Genomic DNA, 15,218 nt, shown 5'->3' on the forward strand with positions numbered 1-15,218 from the left:
AGCTGTAAGATCTCTAGATAGGCTGTGGGAAGAAAAAGTAAGTGTTCAATCTGAACCTTCTGGGACCCATGCATGATTTTGCCCATCTGGTGGGAGATGTCCAGGGGCTATTATTGTCAAAATATCTGCCAGAACGTTTTATTTTCTCAGTCTTGGAAGCAATAGCCAATACCTTACTTTTAACATTTTTAGGGTCTACACTCGATTTTTTCCTTCATGGGGAAATGGGGGGAAGTACCTAGCTTTTATAATTCGCGAAATTTTCCAGAGTTGGTTGTCGAATTTTAGTGAAATTTGAAGGAGAACGAACACTAATTTTCCCCTTTGTGACTGTTGGGCTTTGTAGCTATCCCAGCTAAATTTAAAAACTATCTACCTATATTCTTATAACGACTTCACAATTGATACCAGAGTATCTTGACCAACATAAAGCAAAATTTGGAGATTCAAAGTGATGGGAGGGTGTATACCCCCCCAGAGCTCTTATTTTTCTGAAATTCATCCGATAGAAATTTTGAGATAGCTATGGTTGTCGCAGAAACTTCGAAAAGGGCTTATTCAATTAAAAATTGAAAGGGCTAGTGTCCTTTTTGATAGTGCAAATTGATTGAAGGGCAACTAAACCCCCTCCTACACCCATCATTTCCCAAAAATATCCCATCAACATTTTGAGATAGCCATTTTTTCAACGACATTAATAATGGACATATCCAGAAATTATGTCTTTGAGGATAAAAACCCTCCAGAGCCCTCAGGGAAAGGGTTATAAGCTATTTTGTGGTTGAATAACCATTCCATAAGTTAGTGCCTTGTTTAATAGTCGAAAGTGATTGGAGGGAAATTAACCATCCTCCAACACCCACCATTTCCCCAAACACATCCAATAAAAATTTTGAGATAGTTATTTTGTTCAACATAATTGAAAGGTCTGGAAATTATGTCTTTTAGGAGGACAGCCCCCAACAACCCTCGGGGCAAGTATTTTAAGTTATGCCCTGAAAACGTACCCACCAAACCTCGTATTTTACTGAAATGCGTCTGATAGAAACTTTGAGATGGCCATTTATTGTCGTAGAAATTTTGAAAATGGATCAATCGATTGAAAACTGAAAGGCTAATGACCTTTTTAATTGTCGAAAGCTATTGGAGGGTAACTAACCCCCCCCACGCCCATGATTTCCCCAAACGTATCTAATAAATTTTTTTAGATATTCATTTCGTTCAACTTAATTGATAATTGGAAGGTCTGGAAATTCTCTTTTTCAGGATGAAGACCCCATAGAGCCATCAGGGCAAAGGTTGTAAGATATGTCCTGTAGGTTTATAAGATATATATATATATATATATATATATATATATATATATATATATATATATATATATATATATATATATATATATATATATATATATATATATATATATATATAAAGAAAGGATAATCGTATAAACTTCGAAGGGGGCTCACTGGATTGGTAATCACAAGTTCAAATGCCCTTTTTAAGATTCAGAGCAATCAGAAAATGACCCCCAACACCTCTAATTTTACGAAAATGCATCTGATAGAAATTTTGAAATGGCTATTTGTTGTCGTAGAAACTTCCAAAAAGGCTCATTCGATTTAAAATTGAATGTGCTAGTCCCAATTTTCAATAGTCGAAATTGACTGCAGGGCAACTAACCCCCCTCGCACTCCAGCCATTTCAATGAAAAAATCCAATCAAAATTTAGAGATAGTTATTTTCTTCAATATAAAAAAATGTCCGTAAATTGCGTCTTTGAGGATGACACCCCCCCCCTTGACCTCTCAGGACAAGTGTTGTAAGTTATTCTCTGGGGACATATAATGTATACAGAAAGCTGGCTTGTATAAACTTAAGAAGGGGCTCATTGGATTAATCATTAGAATTTATAATGCCCTTCTTAAGATTCAGAGCGATCGGAGGGTGGATACCCCGCCTCGTATTATCATGAAATGCATCTGACTGAAATTTTGAGATGGTCATTTGTTGTCGAAGAAACTTCAAAAAGCGCTTATTCGGTTGGAAATTGGAAGGGCTAGTGGCATTTTTAATAGTCGAAAGTGATTGGAGGGCAACTAACACCCCTTCCACGCCTACTCTTTTCCCAAACGTCCAATAAAAATTTTTAGATTGCCATTTTGTTCAGCGTAGTTGAAAAGTCCGGAAAGTATGTATATAACGGTGACAATCCCCTACAGCCCTAAGGGCAAGAGTTGTAATTTATACCCTATAGAAGGTCTCAAACAGTTTGTGGTAACGAACCGTAGTAAGGAGAGACCCGGCTCAATAATAACCGAAACTCTAAAAAATTAAATTTTGATACCAATAGTTACATCAAAATAACATAAAAATATATACATATATATAAATATATAATTACATCAAAATATATAAGTTACTTCAAGTATAATCTTACTCATCAAAAAGTTACAAGCATAAAAAATTCACCTTTTTTAGAAAATAGGGGGAAACATTCCCTAAAAGTCATATAAACTTAACGAAAATCACACCATCAGATTCAGCGTCTCAGAGAACCCCATTGCAGAAATTTCAACTTCCTATCTATAAAAATGTGGAATTTTGTATTTTTGCCGGAATAGATCACTGATACGTGTTTAATTTTTTTCCCCAGGGGTGATCGTATCGATAAAGTGGTCCTAAAATGTCGCAAGAGGGCTCACTCTAACGTAAATTAAAAATTATGTGCCCTTTTTAAGTGACAAAAAATTCCCCTCCAACGCTCATTTCAGGGGGATTTTTTCAGATTGAGGGGGGAGAGGTGGTCGGGGGGAGGGGGTTACCTAAGAGGATCTTTCCATGGTGGAACTTCTCATGAGGGAAGAGAATTTCCAGGAATGGGACTGTGAGAAAATAAATAAAAAGAGTTTTTTTTTCAGCTGGAAGTAAGGAGCAGCATTAAAACATAAAACGAACGGAAATTATTACGAACATAAGGGGGTCCTTCTCCTCCACAATACCTCGCTCTTTACGTTAAAGTATTTTTAGTAATTTCAAATATTTATTATACGGCCTTTATGATTCAGTGGTCATTCTTGAAGAATTGGGACAAAATTCAAACTTTAGTGTAAAGAGCGAGGTATTGAAGAGGGGTGAAAACACCCTTATATACGTAATGAAAATGTACAAATATAGAAGTTCGTTATGTAACTTAATTCGTAAGTTACGTATATTTATTACTAATAAAAACGTTCGCTGAAAAAAAATAAAAAGTCCTCGCTGCTTTTTAAGTAACCAATAATTAAAGAGTAACTAGGCCTCCTGCCCCCACCCCTTTTTTATATCAAAATCGTCTGATTAAAACTTTGAGAAAGTCAATTACTAAAAATATTCAATATGCTTATTTTGTTTTAACTATTTATGTGCCGTGGGCCAAAATCAAAACATGTATTAACTCAAAAACGTTCAGAAATCAAACAGTGTGTGGTAACGAACCGTAGTAAGGAGCGACCCGGATCAATAGTAACATCAAAAGAATCACACTTTAATGCTGGTTTTAAATATATAAGTTTCATCAAGTTTAGTTTAACCCATCAAAAGTTACGAGCCTGAGAAAATTTGCCTTATTTTAGAAAATAGGGAGAAACATCCCCTAAAACTCTTACAATCTTAAAGAAAATCTCACCATCAGATTCAGCGTATCAGAGAACCCTATTATAGAAGTTTCAAGCTCCTATCTACAAAAAAGCGGAATTTCGCATTTTTTTTCCCAGAAGAAAGATCACGGATGCGTGTTTATTTGTTTTTTTTGTTTTTTTTTCAGGGGTGATCGTATCGACTCAGTGGTCCCAGAATTTCGCAAAAGGGCTCATTCTAACGGAAAATAAAAGTTCTAGTGCCCTTTTTAAGTGACCAAAAAATTGAAGGGCACCTAGGCCCCCTACCACGCTCATTTTTTTCAGAGTCACCAGGTCCAAATTCAACGGAAAATGAAAATTCAACAAAAAGTCAACGGATCAAAATTTTCAGATAGCTATTTTATTCACCGTAGTCGAAAACCCTAATAACTATGTCTCTGAGGACGACTTACTCCCCTACAGTCCCCGTGGGAGGGCTTGCAAGTACAAACTTTGACCAGTGTTTACATATAGTAACGGTTATTGAGAAGTGTACAGACGTACTCAGGGGTATTTTTTGTTTGTTTTTTCTGGGGGGGGGGGAGAAGTTGAGGGGGGTTACGTGGGAGGATCTTTCCATGGAGGAATTTGTCATGGGGGAAGAGAAGATCAATGAAGGGGGCGCTGGATTTTCTAGCATTATTTAAAAAAACAATGAAAAAATAAATATGAAAAGTTTTTTTCAGCTGAAAGTAAGGAGCAGCAATAAAACTTAAAACGAACCAAAATTATTACGCATATAAGGGGTACACCTCCTCGTAATAACTCGCTCTTTACGCTAAAGTATTTTTAGTAATTTTGACTATTTATTCTACGGCCTTTGTGATTCAGGGGTCATTCTTGAGGAAGTGGGACAAAATTTAAGCATTAGTTTAAAGAGCGAGATATTGCTGAGGGGGTGAATCCCCTCATATACGTAATAAAAACATACGAATATAGAAGTTTGTTACATAAGTTAATTCGTAATTTACGTACATTGTTCACCAATGAAAACGTTCGTAAAAAAATTAAAAGTTCTAGTTACCTTTTTAAGTAATCAAAAAATTGGAGAGCAGCTAGGTCTCCTCCCCCGCTCCTTTTCTCTCAAAATCTTCCGATTAAAACTATGAGAAAGCCATTTAGCAAAAAAAAAAATATATTAATATGCAAACTTCGCTTTAATTATTAATCTGTGGAGAGCCGAAATCAAAACATGCATTAATTCAAAAACGCTCAGAAATTAAATAAAAAACAAGTTTTTATACCTGAAAGTAAGGAGCGACATTAAAACTTAAAACGAACAGAAATTATTCCGTATATGAAAGGGGTTTTCCTCCTCAACGCCCCGCTCTTTATGCTAAAGTTTTTTACTGTTTTAAAAAGTGGAGTTAAGAGAAAGAGTCAAACTTTAGCGTAAAGAGCGGGTTCGTGTCCTTTTAAAACTTAAAACGAACAGAAACTATTCCGTATATGAAAGGGGTTGTCCCCTCCTCAACATCTTGCTTTTTGCGCTAAAGTTTTTTATTATTGTTTTAAAAAATAGAGTTATCAAACTTTAGCGTAAAAAGCAAGATTTTAAGGAAGAAATATCAGCATACGTATATTAAACTGAAAATGCATGTTAATTTGTATTTTTTTTTTTCAGTAATGTGCAAATTATGTTCTACCCTTGAAAAGGCACAGGGGTTGTGAACCCTAATCATGTTACTTTCCGCTTGTTTTGAGTTTGAATCGGTTATTTATTTTAATTTCTGTTTGTTTTTGGTTTCATTTACTTATAAACGCTGATTTATGGTAGTTTTACGCTTGGTAGATTATTAAATTCTATTTCTGCTCATAGTTCACCACTTTTCTTTGAAAAACTTATTTTGTGGAATTTTTTTTAATCGATAACTAAATAGGTCAGATTGGTTGTAGTTTGAACATAGAATTTGGTAAAGAGGGCTCCGCTTCTGGAATCATTTAATTATTTTAATTTTAATTTCTAATATTTAATTGAAACTCGGATTCTATTATTTGTCATTGAAATGCCTTATAAGCGCTAATAACGTCCTGTTCTTTACGTTTCAGATTTAAATACTGACCCATATATGTAGAACTGCCTCTGTGTATAATACCATACTGACTTCTTGCTATTTTCATTTATCTTAATATTTCTTTTAACCAGCTCAAAAAAAGAAGAAAAATTGTCATGTGCTAAGAATTACTACTGATATTAGTCACACAACACAACACCATTTCACACAACACCAGCACTATTTGTGGGACCTTCTACATTATCATGTAGGAGAGTCCCACTTTTGTGGGACTCTACATGATCATGCTGTACGAAATGTCTTATGAGAATAAAATAAAGTAAATTTAAACGAAATTTTATGCTCACATATAAGCAGTGCGAACGCATTATCTTTTTCTATTGCTATTAAATAAACAAAAAAAAAACTAGTTTTCTTTTAACTGAAAGTAAGGAGCGACATTAAAACTTAAAAGGAACAGAAATTGCTCTGTGTATGAAAGGGGCTGTTTCCTTCTCAACGTCCCACTCTTTACGCTAAAGTTTGACTCTTTCTCTCAATTCTAATTTATAATACAGTAAATAACTTTAGCGTAAAGAGCGAGACGTTGAGGAGGGAACAGCCTCATATTATGTATATGAGGGGGTTTATCCCCTCATTAATACCTCGCTCTTTACACTAAAGCTTTAATTTTGTCCCAATTCTTTAAGATTAACCCCCTGAATCACAAAGGATATAGAATAAATAGTTGAAATTACTAAAAATACTTTAGTGTAAAGCGCGAGGTATTTAGGAAGATATGAGCCCCCCATATGCCTAATGATCTCTGTTCGTTTTAAGTTTTGATGCTGGTCCTTACTTTCTGTGGAAAAAACTTATTCATATTTATTTTTCATTGTTTTTTTTTTTTTTTGAAATAGTGCTAGAAAATCCTGCACTAACCTGGATAATCTGTCTTGGCTTTTTTCTACAATTGGCCATGACTTTTTTTCTACAATTGGCCATGATTGGCCACTTTTCCCACAACTATTCCCTTTCTTTTAAATTCAAAAATTAAATTCTTTAAAAATTAAAACCTGGACAATCTGTCTTGGCTTTTTTCTACAATTGGCCATGACTTCCACTTTTCCCACAACTATTCCCTTTCTTTTAAATTCAAAAATTAAATTCTTTAAAAATTAAAACCTGGACAATCTGTCTTGGCTTCAGGCTTGTAACTTTTGATGAGTAAGATTAAATCTAATGAAACTTATATATTTAATCAGCATAAAAATCTGATTCTTTTGATGTATCTGTTAGTATCAAAATTCCGTTTTTTAGAGTTTCGTTTACTATTGAGCCGGGTCACTCCCTACTACAGTTCGTTGCCACGAACTGTTTGATCAGTTTTATTACACAGCACTAAAAGACCGAACTTAGCTTGTGAAGGGAATTATAGACATAAGAACGATATTAAATGTATCGTTAAGAAACGATACAAAGAGTAAGGAAAATTTCAAACTCTAGAAGTCAATTTTCTCTTCCAATTAGCATCCTGGGCATTTTTACTTAGCTTAAGGCTTCTACCGTAATGATGGCAAGAATTGTTAAGATTTTCTGGACATTCTTTGTCAAAGAATGCCAAACGGATAAGCTAATAATTCTAACTTTATTTTTAGGATACTCTTCAGCTTTAAAGACGTTCGCTATTTTAATATGGTGAATATGTCGCAATATAATATTACACAAACTATACTAATGCTTTGACTTATCCTGTATCTTTGTTTAGACAGCGCTCAATACAAAATAAAATTTCAACAAATCTCGTATGTTAAAAGTTTACTACAACATATTAAGTCTTACTGAGTCAAAATCCGTTCAAAATTACGAGCAAATAAACAGCGCAATACCCAGGGCTACTAGAATAGAGTTTGGTCCAATTATGAGATTGAGTATCCTGTGTTGGGCTTTAGGGCAGGGAGAATTGAAGGGAGGTTATATACTGCAGCATTAGTGGTGGATCTGGCTCAAAAAAACCAAGTGTATGCGATATTTAGCTTTGCCCACCCAAAAAGCTTGTTCACGCTATACTACTGTCGTCTGCAGCAGCTCATTGCTGACAATTTTAGTAAAAGCCAAGCACCAGCACTTATATATATAATTGTTCAATGTGTGTTTATTGTTTATAATGTATTGTGTAATGCTTTTAAATTTACCAAGTAGCGTGTTTTTAAATAGTTACTTTTCTTCACTACCACTGAAAAAGCACCTGAGTCGAAAGCACTTCTTCCCGCCCCCCCCCCCCCCCCAATGAAAATTCTGTAGCTACACCCCTGAGCACCGTTCAGAGGCTCCTCACTCTCCCTCTAATCCAGCAATCCTGGAAGAGGCGTGGAATAATACCACTGTTACATGTGACCAGGCTTTATATGAAATCGCACATGCCGTAAAAGTGAAAAATCCGGCAACATATTCTGAACTTGTCCTCAGCATGGGTATTTTTGCTATTTCAATGAACTTTTTGGGTTTCAATGAACTTGATAGGGAATATTTGATTATGTTAGCGCATGCTCAGAAGCCCGCAAGTTCTGGAAATAGTCCAAAGAAATGATACTAATTTTTTTGTAGTTTTTGCTTGGTAAAAGATAGGGTGACTGGGATAGCCTGCTTGCCAGAAGGGGTTAAATATTTCTTTCTTTAGTTGCATGCGGTTACTATGCGTACTGGTATGTTGACATTACTGGTAATACAAGTTTTCAGCATCTGAAGAATTATCTTTCTATCTCACATGCACCTTCTGTATTTGAGACAAGGACCATTTCTGGGTAGGAATCATGTAAGCTATTCTAGAATATTTAAAAAACAATAGTAATTTGAATAAGCGGCCCATTGACTTCAAGATTAGCAGTGACTCGACTTACTTAAGGAAAGATAGACTTGATGCCATACTCAGAAGGCATACACTTATTGTATCGGTAACTAATCAAAGATACCCATAGCAAAAATGTCTTCTTTTGAGTCTTTTAACGATGGAATTGAAGAAATGCATGTCCTTGCAGATAGATATGATTGATTATTTGGATATTTGAACAATGAAGGTAATGTTATCCTTCAGAGCTGAAGATAATTTGAAAAATTACTCCATGTGCCAATCCAAACACCTTTCAGTGTCAACCTCTCTGGAGGCTTTCAAGGCAAGATGTTAATAGCTGTGCTTAGCAGAATTGGAAGTATGGATACTTTGAACAACGTCTGAGTTGTACCTATAAAGAAGCAGATATTAGAATTGTATTGCAGATAGATTGCTTGATGAGAGGTATTGGTATTGTATATGGTTATGGGAATGATAGAGATATTTGTTGTTCTTTTGCTACACCGTTATAAGCTACTCCTTAGACACCGCTCAAATTGTGAGAACAGAGTTTTTTTGTCCGATTCTATGAATATTCACTGCCTGTCCATCACTTTGCAGGAATATACCTAACGATCTAGTTTTTCTTGTCTGCCTTCTTCATGCACTTTCTGGCTGTCGTAAGGTTGGTTTGATGCTCTCTAAAGGAAAAATAACGGTGTCTAAGGCTGTCGAGAAATGGGAATTGCAGGAACATATCGCGTTGCTTTTCAAAGGTCAAAGCTTTATTCTTCTGTGCAAGAAACCAATCTTTTTATTCTCAGGAATGTAGCTGTCACCATATATGGAATAGATACACACCTCCTTACCTCTCCTGAATTTGTTGAGTTAATTCATCCCTTCGAAAGAGGGAGTTCAAATATCTGCCATCATCAGACGCTACCTTTGAGTGTCATGCTAAGTGTTTTAACCTCCAGTCGGACATTTTCATACAAGACAACTGAACAAAATCACAGTTTCTTGAAAACCACTGTGACCACTCTTAAGGCACTCCCAGAAAATGTAGCCCCAGATTACTACTCGTGCAAGCGCTGTACAGAAAATTGCTCATTTGCTAGAATAAGTATACTGTATGATTTAGTTTGTGGCTGCGGTAGGAAATGTGTGAATGCTTATTTTAAGCTCTATAATTCCAGTTCCAGTTCTGTAATTTTCAGACATGTATTCCCCAGTTCAGTAATTTTCAAAGCTTCTTCTTTATATAATTTATTTTCAGGTGGAAAATTTTGACATGCTGAGCTAGTGTCGTTTAAAATTTATTTTTTGGTAAGTACATTTATTTATTTATTCATTTATATGGTACTTCTTGTATGTTTGCTTGTTTATTTAATTTTTGCTCGTTCCTGCTTTTGTTTATTCTTTAATGACAATTTCTGGTCGTTTTGAGCTTGAATTATTGTAGATTCTCATTTTTACTGATCTTAAGTTTAACATGGTCTTTACTTTTCCTCGAAAAAGTTCTTTTTCAGAATTTTTTTTTAATTAATTTGTTTTTGTTTTGATTACCAAAGTTAGAAGTGTTTCAGAATTCCCTATTTTAAAATCAAATTTTTTACAACGTCAATGTTTCACCGAGGCATCGAAACTATTATCGAAGTAATAACATGAAAGAAACAAAGGATCAAAGTAAACAAAGTGTCAAAGTAAACAATACATCAAAGTAACTTGTATAACTTACGGTCCTTACCCCGTAGATAAAAGTTGCCCTGTAAATAAGTATATTCAAGTATCGAAGCAAACAATGTATCAAAGTAACAATCAACAACTTGCAGAGCTTACAGCCCTTTTCCTCAGGACTTGGGGTGGGATTTCCATATCAGAAGTATAGTTATTTGAGCTTGGGACAATTTGAACAAATTGGCTATCTCAAAACTTAGACCAAATTCTAGGGATAGGGAAAGATTGGTTGTCATTTGGTCACTTTTGATTCTAAAAAAAAAGAACTAGAAGTTTCAACTTCCAACCGAAGGAGTCTCCTCCAGAGTTAGTACGACCATTTCTCCCACTAAAACATTATATGTTAAAAATTTACAAGTTACATTTGGACTATTCTGAACAAAATAGGTGTTTCAAAATTTCGAATCGACACATTGGAGAAAAAGGATGGAGGTCGACTAGTTAACCTCTGATCCAGTTTTAATCTTAAAAATGAACTGGAAGTTTCATTGACCACCATTTTCTTAAAAACCTATCGAATTCATTTGGGAAAAAGGGCTGTGAAAGGGGACGCTAGCTGCCCTCTGATCACTTTTGACTTTTTGAATAGAACTAAAACTTTCAACTTCTAATATAAAGTGCTCCCTCCGAAGTTTATGCGACAACGCTTCCACAAAAACCTTACGTGCCTTTGAGCCACAGCATACATTACTCCCCCTTAGCCTCCTTGGGTTATGTAAACCCAGAGGTTTTGTTATATGGTCTATTGTCTATTTTGAACAAAATAACTATTTCTAAATGTAACCAGATGTATTTTGGAAAATAGGGCGTCCAGGGGTTTGTCGTCCTCTGATCACTTTTGACTTTTAAAAGAAACTAGAACTTCTAATTTCAGATCATTTCGGCCCCCTCCAAAATTTAAGCAATCAACTCTTCTATAAGAACCTTACATGCCCTTGGGGAACAACTTACAACGTTCTTACAGGCTGTTGGGGTTGCTTTGATCCCAAAGTCTTTGATATCTTATCTTTGGACTATTTTGAAAAAAAAACAGCTATCTCGAAATTCTACTCGGATACCTTTGGGAAAAAGACGTGGTTGGGGTTTAAATACCCTTCGATTACCTTCGAATTTTCAAAATGAAGCTGCAGCTTTCAATTTCCCATCAAATGAGCCTACTCTGAAGTTTATATGGCCACCCCTTCCATAACAACCTTATATCCCCCACGATATAACTTACAAAACTTACCCCCGGGTTCTGGGGGATTTCGTCGACTCTTGAGTTTTTTCATCTTTTCTTTGAAGCATTTTTAACATAGTGGTTATCTCTAAATTTTTATCGGAAGCATTTGGGCAAAAACGGGGTTGGGTCCTAGTTGCCCCCCAGTGACTTTTAACCCTCAGAACTTTCGATTTCCAATCGAATAAAACCTCTCCAAAGTTCGTATAATCACCCCTAATTAAAAAACGCTTTGGCGTTGCCTCTGACCTTCTAAGATTCCTTAGATAGCTCGTCAGAGGGCTTTGTTATTTCAGTGCATGCTTACTGTGCTGCAATTAAATTTACTGGTTTTGCTGATTTAGCTGATTTAATGTTAATTTATATACATAGGCCAAATAAACCCTCAAACCGGCCGAATAATTGTGGGGTTGAATAACCATATTGATATGCTGTGACTTCAATACTAATTATAAGGATAATTCAGCAACTTTTTTTTTTAAAGTTTTTACTATCTTCTCACCCAATGGTGTTGCTTCAAACAAGGCTAAAGTAATTAGCATGTTCAGTATTAGATGATATTGTTTTTATTTTTAATGGCATTATTATAGTCACGTTTATCATGTCCTGATTATTTCATCATATATAATAATCGTCTATCATACCATGCTTTATTATTGCGAATTTCGTTTATTAAAGTTTTATTGTATATCACCTGAAACTGTTTATACCTGGAAATAATCAAAAATTTCAATAATGGTTATCATCTAGTAATATTGATAAATATGGTCACATTCTAGATGGCGCTGTTCTATGAGAAAAAATCGTCCCCCAAAAGCTCAAGGTGATTTTATGAATAACAAAACCTTAACATGCAGAAATGTAGCATCGAATAAAACTTGCTATTGATAAGCCCCAAAATACCCTAAATAATCCTTTAAATAAACAGAAAGTACCTGTTGCTACTTCCCAGAAATTGGATGATACTATAAAATTAAAACAGGCGTCAAATACTTTTCTAGAATTTTCTCCTTTGTTTGTCTTCTAAACGTGCTCAACGTAGCCTCGAATAGTTAACATGTGACTGACCCTTGAATGACGAGACGAAACCTATTCAAAATCATTAATGTTGTGTACTGTGTATAAAGAATATTCATACGGTCAATGCTCACCGAGTAGTATAAAAAAAACTAGTTTTCTCAAAAATAACATTACAACAACGGTAGATCAATAATATATTGTTAAACAATCCATAAATATATGATAATATATATAAGACAATCAATAATAGCATAATCACTGTTTGTCTTTAAACAAGTCTAAGTAAACTTTTGCCAATTTTATGGGTATATGGATAATTTATTTTGGATTAAAAACCAATTATCATTTTGATTTTATTTGAAAACATCATTATATAGGAACTGTATTAGGATTTACTTTTGTCTACAACTAAAATACACCAGAGTGCATTCAAATTCCATATCACACTTGAGTGCAAAGGAGTTCAGTATACAAACAGACGAAACAAGCTTTTCAACTGTCATATTGATCAACCCCAGATCGTGAGTTTCTCGATGTTTTAGAATAAAAATCACTTGTTCCAAATATGATTTGTTTGTAAACCTAATCTAAATTCATATATACTAAGAAATTAAAGCTTTTAAAAGGGGGATGTTTGCATCTCTCTCAATTGAAAAAATGGAACGAATATTCCTTCTCCATGGCCGTGTTCTGGTGTTAAAGTTTTTGATCTTATGCGCCGTGTAACTTATATTTCAAATAAGGGAGGAAGAACTGAGGCTTTAATACCTCCTTGGGACTAAAATGTACTTTAACCTCATCAAAAGTATTTCATTTTCATTTGCAGTGTATTTCATTTTCTTTTTTTTTCCTTTGTTTGTGTTACTCCATAAGTGCCATAACTTGTTATGATGTGGGTTATAAATAAATTATTATTCTTATTATTAAGACCTAACAGATCATGGCAGCTGCCACGAGGGGTAGCACCGGCTTTGTTAAGAAAGAGTATATGCCGTAATTCACCTTTTATCTTCTTAAGCACTGCTGTCTCTGGAGATTCAGTATTTAGTTCAGAAGTTGACTTGACGTAGATGTTGCAATTACCCCGTATAGAGGCTAAAACCATCCGATTCCGGTTTTTGTGTCTGTTTGTAACATAAAAATCCTTGTCCAACACCTTTTTTAATTTTATATGCATACGGATATAATTTGGAAATTATAAAAAACTTTTGTAAAAAACTTTTTCCCGAAAACAAGTTTTTCAAAGGAAACTAAAGAGCTTTGTCAAACCTGAAATGAGCAGAAATAAAGTCAAGTAAATTTCCATGTGTAGAAGTACCACAAATCATTATTAATAGATAAATGAAACTCATAACGAACAGAAGTTACAATAAATAGCAGAGTCAAAGTCAAAATGAGCAAAAATTAACATCAGTACGGCTGATAAGCCCCATGCCTTCTGAAGACCAGAACATAACTTAAGCATTACTGAAAGAAACAAAAAACAAAAAACAAACAAATGACCGTGGATTGTCATTTTATTCGACATATGCCTATTAAAAAAAGTGAAAACATTTAAAACATTTTCAGTGAGGCGCAAATTATGTGCTGGTCTTGAGAAGGCAAGTGGGTTAACAGCCGTACTAATGTTAATTTTCACTCATTCTCAGTTTGACTCTGCTATTTATTTTAATTTCCATTCGTTTTGAGTTTTATTTATTTATTGGTAGTGATTTGTGGTAGTTTTACAATTAGAAGATTATTTGACTTTATTCCCGCTCCTTTTTGACTTAATGGAGCTCTTTACTTTTCTTTGAAAAAATTGTTTTTGGAATGAGTTTTTTAAGGTAATTTCTGTTCTTTTATACTGACATTGTCTTTTTCATGGACATATTTTGGGCTGCTATTCGAATGTTGGAGAAGCTTTTTCTACATTTTTCCATTTTGACAAAAACAGTACTTTTTAATATAATTTTACAACTCCTGAAGTTGACCTGAAAATAAAACATGATTATTTCCAAAAGATTCTATCTATGCTCTTTGACAAGTAGGACAAGTTTGACAAGGACAGAAGTAGTAATCGTAGTATCCCCAACAGTTTCAACTTTATACCCCTACTCGCTCTCGATACATCGCTGTGGTGTCTTATTGAAGTGTCTTATACATTGCTGAGGTGCCATAAATACGATGTCTTTTGATTTAGTTTAAAGCAACGTTTGGTTTTAAGGGATACTGGGCCCATTGCATGATTGTAGGGGGCTGAAATACCCAGGATCCCTAAAGACACAGTTTTGTCTTGGACTGTTTTACTATAATGAACAAAATGGTTGTCTCAAAATTTTGACTGGATGGGTCCGGAAAATGAATGGGCTTGAGAGAAGGGCTGCTTGCACTCCAATCTCTTTTTACTCTTAAAAAGGCCACCAGAACTTTTAATTTCCAGGCGAATTAGCTCCTTTAAAATTTTCAATGACATTTCTAGCAATTATAGAGTGATACTGCCTTTGATATTTCTTATATGTCCTTTTGAAAGCCTGCATGCATACAGTTTTTTCTTCTAATTTTAATATTTCCTAAACTTTCCCTAAGAGTTTTACTGTAATACCTTTACGGTCATTAGTTACAGTAACTGTAATGGTAGTATTAAAGTATATACATAGTGCCTTTTGGTCAGTTTAAAATCCCTCACAACATAACCCTTAAAGGTCTAGCTTATTAATATTATTTGTTCTTCAGATATTGCTTTGTTACCTCTTTGAAAGTCCAAATCATCATAGTTT

The 15,218-nt window shown here is 34.6% G+C and overlaps 1 long non-coding RNA gene across 2 annotated transcripts in view; it reads left to right on the plus strand.

Annotated features, from left to right (window-relative positions):
- The window catches only part of LOC136026645 (uncharacterized), a 580,251-nt gene that overhangs the window by 505,029 nt on the left and 60,004 nt on the right, over positions 1 to 15,218 (plus strand). The window contains exon 1 of one of the 2 annotated variants that reach the window (XR_010617365.1): positions 9,639 to 9,809. The exons of the other annotated variant lie outside the window; for it this stretch is intronic. This is a non-coding gene — a long non-coding RNA (uncharacterized LOC136026645). Of the gene's footprint in view, positions 1 to 9,638; positions 9,810 to 15,218 lie in introns of those variants that run through there. 2 annotated transcript variants of the gene reach the window in all.

This window comes from Artemia franciscana, chromosome 4 (genome assembly GCF_032884065.1).
Source record: "Artemia franciscana chromosome 4, ASM3288406v1, whole genome shotgun sequence".
NCBI classification, from domain to species: Eukaryota; Metazoa; Arthropoda; class Branchiopoda; order Anostraca; family Artemiidae; genus Artemia; species Artemia franciscana.